Raw genomic sequence first — 11,371 nt, forward strand, 5'->3', positions numbered from 1 at the left:
CATATTGGTGCTGAGCTTAGTACAGATACCCAGTAGGCACAGTGCACTACAGCCCAGAACTCCTGGGCTCAAGCAATCCTCCTGTTTCAGTCTCCCAAGTAGCTGGAACTGCAGGCTTGCACCACTGTGCCTGGCTAATTTTCTTTTTTGGGGTTTCACTCTGTCACCCAGGCCAGAGTGCAGCAATGCAATCAGAGCTCACTGCAGTCTTGGCCTTGCAGGCTAAAGCAGTCCTCCCACGTCAGCCTTCCGAGTGGCTGGGACTGCAGGCATGCACCACTGCGCTCAGCTCTGTCTATAGTTTTGACTGGCACTTCCCTAGTGATCAGTGGTGTTGAGTACATTTTGACATGTTTATTAGCCATTTGTATATCTCCTTTGGAGAAATGCTTATTCAAGTCCTTTGCCCGTTTTAAAAATTGAATTGTTTTTTGTTGGTCCTGTGCCATCTTTGTCTATTTCTAGCAAACAGACATACAGTTAGCCAAGGTCAATTTCTCATGCAGATAAGCAGTTAATGTCCATGCAATAGAGTACTACTTAGCAATAGAAAGGAATGAACCAGTGATCAAAAGAACAACTTGATGAATCTCAAAAAAGTCAGTACAGAGTAAAAAGGCCAATCACATATATTCTATGGTTCTATGTACATGGTATTCTGGAAGATGCAAATCTATAGGTATAGATAGAAAACAGATCAATGCTGGTCGGGCATGGTGACTCATATCTGTAATCCCAGCACTTTGGGAGGCTGAGGTGGGCAGATCACTTGGGGTCAGGCATTCAAGACCAGCCTGGTCAGCATGGTGGAACCCCGTCTCTACTAAAAATACAAAAATAAGCCAGGGGGTGGTGGCAGGTGCCTGTAATCCCAGCTTGGGAGGCTGAAGCAGGAGAATTGCTTCAGCCTGGGAAGGGGAGGTTGCAATGGGCCGAGATGGCGCTGCTGCACTCCAGCCTGGGCAACAGAGCAAGACTCCGTCTCAAGAAAAAAAAAAAAGCAAGCAAGCAAGCAGATCCATGCTGCCAGGGTGGGAGAAGGGTATGACTACAAAGGGGCAGCAGGGAGGCTTTTTTCCCTAGAGTGATGGAATTGGCCTGTATTCTGAATGTAGCAGTGGTTACACAAATCTACATGTATTAAAATGCGCAAACCTTTATACCCCACTAGCCTGGAAAACATAGGGAGATCTTGTCTCTATGAAAATAAATTTTTAAAATGAACAGGTCATGGTGGTGTGCACCTAAGTCCCAGCTACTCAAGCGGCTGAGTGGGAAGACTACTTGGGCTCAGGAGGTCGAGGCTGTAGTGAGCTGTGGCTGCACCCTGCACTCTAGCCTGGGTGACAGTGTGACCCCATCACAAATTACAAATAAAAAATAGAACTATATATCCCCAAAACATCAATTTTACTCTATGTAAATTTTTAAACCTCACCCATAAGGGGAAGGTTCACCTTTTATCCATGCAGGCATTATACTCAGCAACTAACAAGCCGCATTTCACAGAATCCTCACCAGACTCCGGGAATGCACAATTACTATCACTCGGGCTCAGATCTGACTGAACTAAGTCCTGATTGTTCAGACAACAAAAATTCTATTTGATCTTTCCAAGACCCCGGGTATTTGCAAATTCTCATTTATCACGCAGTAGTGGGAATTTACGGCTTGGCAGAAACATGTCCATACATAATGAATCTTTCTCCCTGGGGACAAGGTCCACAGAGCTTCCATCAGACTCTTGGGAGACCTATGATCTGAAAAAGCTCAGGAACCTCTGTTCCAGTTCAAGGCCCTCAAATTATGGAGAGGGGTTCAGAGGTCCAGGAAGGAATCCTGGCTTGCCCCAGGGGACACGGTATTTCTGTGGCAGTGCCAAGCTGGTTCCCTCTTCATTGCCCAAAGATGCCACAGGTCCAAGCATTTGGGGAGATCATGACTCACATGCTCCCCATGACTTTCGCCTACAGAATTTCCTCCAGCAGTAAATGCATTTCTCCTGCCAAGATGAGGCCAGGGTACTTGGTACCCTGCAGCATGGGCAATCCCTAGCCCAAGTCCCTGTAATCCAGGTCCTTAGCCCAATTCTTATCTTGTTCAAATATAAAAGCTTCATTCTATAACCTTGCATACTTAGGGTAATTAATAGAGAAAGCTCCTCGTGAACAGAAAAAACAAGGACAGATCATGCAGAAAAGCACGCTTTTGATCTGTGCCTTTGGTTTTCTGATGAGCTCAGAGAATTAATATTTGTAAGGCACTCTTGACAAGCTGAGGCAGAAGCACAAATTAGTGTGGTTATGCTAATTGGGAGGTTGTGTAGCTCCAGGACCAAATGACTACAGAAAGTGAAAAGGGTTGACTGGGCTTTGGTCTCTGCAAAATAGCACTGTGCTTCATGCTGGCTGCACTGACAAATTTGCAAGGAGACTACACACATTTACTTTCACGTATCAGAAATTCCCAGGGGAGCAGGGGTTAAGGAAGACTCAGAACACCACAACAGGATGTCTGAATTTATCTTAACTGTGAAAGTTAATCAACGAAGAAAAATAAAGGGTACAAAATGCCCTGCTTGCAGCGCTCAATGCAATTTGTAAGTTACTTATACACAAGGACCTTGAATGTCTTATGGTGTTTTAACTGTCACAAAAGCAATCCTGTGATCATTTCACCTCCAGAGCTGAATGGAAATGATTTAATTAATCCCCAAGAGTCACCCTGCAAGGAGAAACTGGGGAGGTGTCTCTTGGGACAGGTCCAAAAATATTCCTGTTGGTGGATCAGCCCTGCTGTGGCTCTGACATACACGACAGGCTGCAAGCACAGGCCCATTCCTTCCAGAGAGACTCAAATTAAAATCAGGGCCTCCTGATCTACCTGCATGCACTGGGACACATATAGCTGAAATGAACTGCCCTCTACTCTTCCTATGAGTGATCTCTTCAAACGTTTATTACTTAATTGTAAAAACCTTCTCCCTGGACTTCAGCCTTCTTAGAGAGAGAGAGAGAGAGAGAGAGAGAGAGAGAACAAATCAGCCTAAAAGGAAATACCTCAATAGCCAGGGACCTCCCCTTTTCTGAGTGCTGAGGTTTGAATTTTAGTTACCAGATTAACCATTTTCAAAGAAATGGTCACTTTAGAGCAGAAGGAGACCTGAGGACAGAACAAAAGCTAAGGTTTATCGAACACTTGTGTGTCCTGACTCTGATAAAGTGCTTTATGTACATCATCTCATTTAATTCTGCCTCAATACCATAAGGTGGGTGCTGTTTGGATTTTCGCCATTTTACAGATAAGGAACTGAGGCTTAGACAAGACAGGGTGACATGCCCAAGATGCCACAACAATGACACAGGAGGACTGATAGCTAAAGCCACCGCTAGAGGACCCTAAGCACAGGAGCTCAGTCACTGCTCTGTACTGGCTCACTGCACAGGTGGAGAGACAGGGTTGGACCAGACCTGGGGGCCATGAGGCAGGTCTCCCACCTCCCAGCTCAGCCTCATGCCACCTCTAACATGGGTGAGGGTGTGAGAGCCAAGATCAACAGTTTCCTGTATACAACACAGGTGGTGGCTGACTGTCAGCTCCCCAAGGGCACTGATGCCTCAGCCCTCTCAGTACCCTCTCCTGCCCTGGCAGGCTGCTTGACACTCAGTGACAGCCAATGTTGGGTGGGTGGTTGGGTGGGTGGACGGAACTGTTTTAACTTCTAGGAGCCACTTCCCACTGTTGTGCCATCTGTGAAAGGTTTCTCCAAAGCAGATTCTCATGCGATATTTTCAGCAAATGTACTTTTTAAGCCACTTTAATAATGGAGAAACCAGAGGCTTCTTTGTAAATCTGCAGACAGATGTGGTGCTACCTCAACAGTCCTGCCCAGAGGCTGGAAAGCCCCAGGGGAACCCCAGAGTACATTCCAAGGCAGTGGTGGTACTGCGGAGTCAGCCCTAGACCCCAGGAAGGGAAGGGAAGTGAAACTCCAGTTCTCAGCAAGGCACCACCCAACCCTGCGAGTCACTTCCCTCTCGCTGCCTCTCTTCCCTCAACTGTCAAATGGGCACGATACCTGCCACTGCTGACCCTTTATAAGAACAGAATTAATTAAATCATACACGTATCTGGCACACAGAAAATAATACATGTGAGCTGCCATTGTCCTCATCCGGGAAAAGTCTTGTGCAACTCCAATACCTTATGATAAGAAATAAATTAGCAAAGCCCAAAACAACAAAGAAACTGTGTACAAAAGTGTTTCAAAAGCTATTCTGATGATGAGTAAAGTGCTGTCCAACATTTACTGTCATTAAAAACCATCAACAAAATAACCCTTAATATGTCCACCCCACATACTTCAGTCTAGACTCACAAAGAACCTGCATTAGAAAGGGCTCTGGGGTGGGTTGATCCACGCCACCAAGTTACAACAAAGGCACCTGAGGCTCAGAGAAATAAGCAATTTGCCCTGGTCAAAGCCAGAAGCCAGGCTTCTGGAGCCACCGGTGAGCTCCAGCAGGACAGCAGGAGGAGAACAGTCTTCCCAAGGACCCCTCAGGATGATGGGGTATCCTGTTAGTGCAGCAGCCATCTCTGTGGCAGAGGGGTCCCTGAAAATGCAGACGCTCATTTTCACCCAAGGCACATAGCCAAGAGAATACTATCAGAATCAATGAAAATATAGATGCATGGGGAATAGTCAGATAGGCTTCAGTCCTAACTTTGCCCCAACTCAGTATATGACTGTGGGCAAATGTTAACTCTTTCAGATCTCCCAGAAAAGCTCTATGTCTTAGTTTCCTCCTCTGTAGAACGAGGACAGTAACAGTGCCTTTCTCCTATTGTAAGGATTAAATGCAACCACTAGTGTAAAATGCACAGAAAGGAGCCTGGTACAGAATGTGGTAAGTGCCTAATGAACATCAGTTACTGCTATTATTTTTATGATTAAAGGAGGGGTTGCGAGCAGCCAATTCCATGCCTCATGCACAACCATCCATCTGTTTACTTAGAACCATCACTTGACGGAGGATGGGTGCATGTGATAACCAGCAAATAAATACAACCACTGTTTCCAAACAGGGGCTCTGTTTGTTTGCTTGTTTGGGGTCAGCTAAGTGGCTATGTAACACGGTCACATTCCACTGGATGTCAGCTGCCCTCTCTTCAAATTCCATGTCCTTCCTTCTCTCAAATATTGCCAGCCTCACACTCCGGCTCCATTTTTTTTTTCTTTTTTGAGACAGAATTTCGCTCTTGTTGCCCAGGCTGGAGTGCAATGGCACCATTTCGGATCACCGCAGCCTCCACCTCCTGGGTTCAAGCAATTCTCCTGCCTCAGCCTCCCAAAGAGCTGGGATTACAGGCATGCGCCACCACGCCTGGCTAATTTTGTATTTTTAGTAGAGATAGGGTTTCTACATGTTGGTCAGGCTGGTCTCGAACTCTCAACCTCAGGTGATCCGCCCACCTCAGCCTCCCCAAGTGCTGGGATTACAGGCGTGAGCCACCGCGCCTGGCCTCCTGCTCCATTTTTAACAATAGTGTGTGGCTGGGAATTGCATCTGTCAGGTCCACACCAATGGCACAAATTTTAAAAAGCTATAGGGCAAATGCCTGAAATCCACGCCTCTGAACCCAGCCCTGGGCAAACCACACAGCATCCTGTGCTCAGTGCTCCATTTCTACGCTTTAAAAACACTGCAGAATTGCCTGAGCACAAAACTTAACATGCAGTCAAGTCACTGTGTGGTTCCAACAAGCCAGTGAAAAGCAAAGAGAAAGCCTGCTGCTAAGGGACTGATGGGGACAGAGGTCTAAGCTGTTACAGGAGTCATGGTGTTCTGGGAAGCAGCAGTCTAGACTGCAGGGTGGGACGTGGGTTCAAAGAATTGTCACTTGTCTTTCAAACTACGGCCTGGAAGAAGAAAGCAGGAGAAAGAGGAATTGTGACCAGCAGACAGCAGATTTCTAATACACTCGGGTGAGCCTCTCCCCTGTATCTTAGCTCACGAAGGAGGGGGAAGTAGCAAGAAAGACTGCTCATGCCCCTTGACAAAGAAGGAAGGGGGAGCCAGAGGCACACAACAGCCAGAGGCACACAACAGTCAGAGGCACACAACAGCCAGAGGCACACAACAGCCAGTGCCCCAGGCCCAGACAGCACACACCACACAGTCATCCCAGGAAGAGAGAGTAATGCTGCAGAAAGCTAATCCTAAATCACATTCAAAGGCCAATTGAAAAAAAAAAATAACAAGTAGGGACCGGGATTCCTGGGATGGTGCTCATTATAGGTGTCAGGCTGAGCAGAACTGGCACATGACGTGGTTTGTAAACACAGGGCAAAAGGAGCATTGCCTAAGAGCGCTTTGCTCCTGCATGTCCCACAGAACCAGGCAGTCATGTAAGTGAAAGCTCAAAGAACATCAACTGACCAACAGATGCAGTGTCAGAGCCAAGCAACGGCTTAGCCTTCATGGTGTCCTGGTGTTCTCCCAACGGTGTTCTGGGAATTTGATCCTAACCTCATTAATTTTCAGAGGACTACAGGAAAACACTGACCAAGGTATATCGTTAACACAGAACCCCCAACTAACTGAGCACCACTGATCAGATATTGGTCCGATTAATACACCATGAAACGTCCTAACTGGCTGTTTAAAACCAGAATAAGCTACATCTAAAGATAAGCTGAGATATGGAACCAGAAACTGAAATTCGTTCTATGATAATATTAACTCGATTCACTCATTCTTTTAGTAAATATTTATCGAGCACCTATTGTGTTCAGGTCACCGTAATGGCACCACGGTAGTAGTCAGGCACACTCCCTCACTAAGCTAATGATCTGTTTAACACTTGGTGATTTTTAACTTGCAGAAAGGAAATCAGGGCTTTAATTTTGAATGAGTTAAACATTCTACTCAAGCACTGATCTGGGGCATTTCCATGGAATTTACTCTTTGTTAGAGGAAGAGAAGGCACAAAGAGCCCGGAGGAAGTTGGTTTTGGTAGAAGAGCCTGTGAGAGCATCCAGGAAGTGGGTTTTCACACTGTGTTTGGGGCGGAGGGTCCAAGGAAGAATCTCGGGCCACAGCTAAGCAGGAAGGACTGCGCTCAAAGTGGCTTCCCTATTGGTGGTTACCTAATGGCCTTCTTGTGTACAAAAAAGGGCCTGTAGTCAGGCATGCGCTTAAAACCTAGATGATGGGTTGATAGGTGCAGCAAACCACCATGGCACATGTGATACTTATGTAACAAAACTGCACTTTCAGCACATGTATTCTAGAACTTAAAATTTAAAAAAGGGGCGGGGGGTCTGGAGCCTAAAAACACAAACAGAGGAGCACTAACTTGAGAGTCCCACTCCTTCCTTCCTGGCACTGATAAAGAAAATAATCCCCAGGAAAGGGGACGAATCACCTAAGGACACAACTCAGACCGTCTCAAACACATGACCAGAAACCAAGATGACTGGCCTGCTGGATGACAGATCCCTTAATAATTCACAAATGGTGGGTTGTATTTATTCACTCACAAAACAGCCTTTGGGGCAAGATGGGTCACGAGTCAGAGGAACACCTGACCTGGCGGCGAGGCGGCTGCAGGGTGGGGCAGGCAGCAGGCCGTCAGGCCTCTCCTCTTTCCAGAGTGTGATCTTATCCTGGCTACGGGGAACACGCTCAGCTGGACTGAAGTAAGACCCAGCCTAGCACTCAGGGCAATCTCTGATCTGGGCTACTTTGGGAGATGATTTTTCTGCAAGCTCACACATGACTCATCTCTGCAGACCTCCTACAAGGTGTCTTGGCTACAAGGAATCCCATTCAAACCGCCTCTGCCAACAGCTGCTCTGGAGACCAGGAAACATTCGGGGTTGCTGTGGTTGATTTTTTCTAAAAACACATTTAATTGGCGTTAGTGCTATTTCTTATCTCTCTCCAGCACTGTTAATATGATTAGCATTATGAGTATCACATGCAGCCTAAAGACTGTAGTGGGCCTCCCTTAATTTAGCTGGTATATCTTTTTTTCAAAGATCAGAATAGAGATTGAGAAGCCTGAAGACTAATTAAGACAGAAAGCTGCTGGGTCTCCAGCAACCAGGGAGGTTTTAACCAGTGCTCTGTAAAGGCAAGAAAGGGGGCCGGTTCCCCATTCCACTTCTCTAGGGCGTGACCTTGGTCAAGCAACTAAATTTCCCTGGGCCTTAGCTGCCGTCAGTGGTAAAAGAGGGATACTCACCCCTGCCCTCACCCCCGGGCTGTCATGTGGATGAAATCAAATGAGGTAGTCTATAAATGCATTCTGAAAACCACTGGAAATTGCAGAAACGTTCAAGATTGTTTTGATTCTATCCCTGGACTGTGGCCTCCAGGGACAGGAGGCTGGCTCCCTGCCACAAGGCATCAGTTGGTGTTTGCCAATGAGGAGGTATTCAGTAAGTGTTAAAACAGGTGAGCAAAAGGAGGAGGAGCAGGTGCCATCAAAGTGCTGCACTGCTTGACTGAGTACACTCTGACCACAAAAATTCCTAACTATGGGGGGAAAAGGAAGTACAAATTTGAAGAGTTTAAAATTGATTGAAATACAGTGACTGCCAATCTAAGAGGACCTCTTTCTTAGGCCACAAAAATGTGCAGCCCCACATGACAGGACTTGTACTCTTAGTATCTGTTCTGAGAAAATACATCATGACAAAAATGTTACTACGAATGCAGTCATTGTAAATTTCAATTTACAATAAAAGCAGCTTCACACATTTGAACCCACAGCACACTGAGTGTGAGACACCATATTTATTCTGTCTTCAGGTAGCGTGCTGGGCTAGCCTGCAGCCACTTTACCAGCCCCAGTGAACTGCTCCAAGGTGGTGGGAGCTACAGTGCTGGCAGGAGGGTCCGGCAAATGATGAAACTCCCAGACAGCCTGGGATTTGCTGGGAGCACAGAGAGAGAGGCAAGGGACTTTAAAAATGTATATACAAAACTGCTTAATTTATGGTAGGCCCAGTTACAAGGTATGGCCCAGGAGGCAGGGATCTTTGCTGTGTCCCAAGAACTAGAACAACTAAAGGCCCTCAGGAGGTTGCTCCATGAAGCACGTGATAAGTGAAGCCACTGATGGAAGAAAGGAATGAGCAACTGACTGACGCTTGCAGTCCAAGGACCTTCTTCCCTCCAGCTGAGGCGGTCTCAGTCTGCTCCCACCCCAGGAGACTCCCTACCCCACTGCCTGTGCCCAGCTAATTGAAGCCATAGTCTGCCTCTCACCTTAAATTCCATCTTGTCACAGGAGCACAGGAGTTTCCTGACCATCCCTCCCCACTACAAATCTGATCTCTGGCAACCTTCCTGCCCACCCTGTGACACACAGAGGATGCCTGTATTCAGGGCAGGCAGCAGGACATCTGCTGAGTTCACCACTGAGTTCCCAGAGCCTTGAATGGAGCCCGACGGAGCCGGTGCTCAATCCCTGATGAATGAGGGATGGAGTAATGAGTCAATGAAGGGATGGGGCAAAGGTTTTCAAGTCCAGATAAAAACATACAAACATGAATCATTTCTCCGAGGAGGGGACGCAAACACAAAGGTCAAAAGTCCAAGTAGGCAGTCGGAGGTGTGGCTGGCTGTGGGAGTGGTGAGGGGCTCTGTGGGAGTGGCCGCCACCTGACTCCTGCCCATAGCTGCCTTGTAGGCAGGAACAAGGGCTCAGGGTTACCAGAGAGTCTCATTTTTCAAGGGAACCAGGAACCTGGTTTTTGAGATTTTTTAGTAACTTCCTGATTTTTCAATATTGACCATCGATTCTTTTTATTTTTTCCTCAAGAACACAAGCAGGTCCAACCCAATATATCTGTGGACTGAATCCAGCCCGCAGCTGCCAGTCTGCATGTAAGCTCCAGAAACATGAGGGTATCAATTCTCCTCACTCAATGTCTTTACTGAAAAACACGTGAGCAAACAGAAGCACAGGACTGCTTGCACAAGCAGAACCATGTTCATCTGTTCTCCAACGCAGCCTCCAAACAGTTGCATCCATCTCCCATTGGTCTTCCAGAACAAGTCCCTCTCAGCTCCTAGGGAAGAGCCTCTTCTGGGCAGGCCTGCTTACAAGCTCATTCCGGGCGCTCCCTAATCTACCCAGCTCTGTTCTATTCCCCACCTCATCATCTCTTGAAGCGCTGTGGAGTTTAGAAAAGCCTCCCCGGCACCCCAGCTTCTTCCTGGCCTCCAAATTCAACCCTTCTCCACCAGGCCTCACTTGACAGGCCCCCACCAGCCCAGCAGGTTGTCCCTGTGCCACCCTCTGGCCCAGACTGTCTTGATTCCCCATGGCACTTGGGACCATGGAACGTGAGGCCTATGACCTGGTGTGTCCTCTGAGGATGTACATAGGTATGGATGAACCTCTCAAGGGCCTGCCCCAGCCAGGCACTGCTGCATGAGAAAGAGCACACCCAACCCAAAAAGCAGCAATGACTCAAAAGATTTCCCCCAGGGGCTAAGGAGAGCCCTGCACACCAAGGAGGCATCAGCCAAGGCAAGGGGGCGGGGTTAGGAACATGCTGGACCCGCATGCCATACAGGATGTGAAGGAGTTTCCTGCTCACCCAAAAAATCTTGGATGCCTTAAGCTCTGAGAACTAAAAACGTGGTCCTTCTACTTTCAGGGAGAAAAGATTATGAACATATTTAAGCAACATTTCTGTTGCTTTGAGATAACAGAAGACAGTCAAACTCTAATCACAACAATTGTTTGCCAGGTGTCAGGCTCTGTCACCACTTCACCTAAGGGCCTCCCCTCTGAATCAAATATTCCTCTGGAGATTTAATCGTGGGAGGTCCATTTAAAAAACTCCAACAGCCGGGCGCGGTGGCTCAAGCCTGTAATCCCAGCACTGTGGGAGGCTGAGGCGGGTGGATCACGAGGTCAAGAGATCGAGACCATCCTGGTCAACATGGTGAAACCCCATCTCTACTAAAAATACAAAAAATTAGCTGGGCATGGTGGCACGTGCCTGTAATCCTAGCTACTCAGGAGGCTGAGGCAGGAGAATTGCCTGAACCCAGGAGGCGGAGGTTGCAGTGAGCCAAGATCGCGCCATTGCACTCCAGCCTGGGTAACAAGAGCGAAACTCCGTCTCAAAAAATAAAAATAAAAATAAAAATAAAATAAAAAACTCCAACAGAAGCCGGGCGCGGTGGCTCACGCCTGTAATCCCAGCACTTTGGGAGGCTGAGGCGGGTGGATCACGAGGTCAAGAGATCGAGACCATCCTGGTCAACATGGTGAAACCCCGTCTCTACTAAAAATACAAAAAATTAGCTGGGCATGGTGGCGCATGCCTGTAATCCCAGCT

General features: G+C 47.4%; 1 protein-coding gene and 1 long non-coding RNA gene across 16 annotated transcripts in view; one reads left to right on the plus strand and one right to left on the minus strand.

The window, feature by feature from the left end:
• RAPGEF1 (Rap guanine nucleotide exchange factor 1) overlaps positions 1–11,371 on the minus strand; it is a 154,138-nt gene that overhangs the window by 139,846 nt on the left and 2,921 nt on the right. The gene's annotated exons all lie outside the window — the stretch shown is intronic.
• LOC116536008 overlaps positions 159–11,371 on the plus strand; it is a 14,698-nt gene continuing 3,485 nt past the window's right edge. The window contains exons 1-2 of the long non-coding RNA XR_004262431.1: positions 159–331; positions 3,980–3,983. This is a non-coding gene — a long non-coding RNA (uncharacterized LOC116536008). The remainder of the gene's footprint in view (positions 332–3,979; positions 3,984–11,371) is intronic.

This window comes from Sapajus apella, unplaced genomic scaffold (assembly GCF_009761245.1).
Source record: "Sapajus apella isolate SASKATOON/1434 unplaced genomic scaffold, GSC_monkey_1.0 scaffold97, whole genome shotgun sequence".
Lineage (NCBI taxonomy): Eukaryota > Metazoa > Chordata > Mammalia > Primates > Cebidae > Sapajus > Sapajus apella.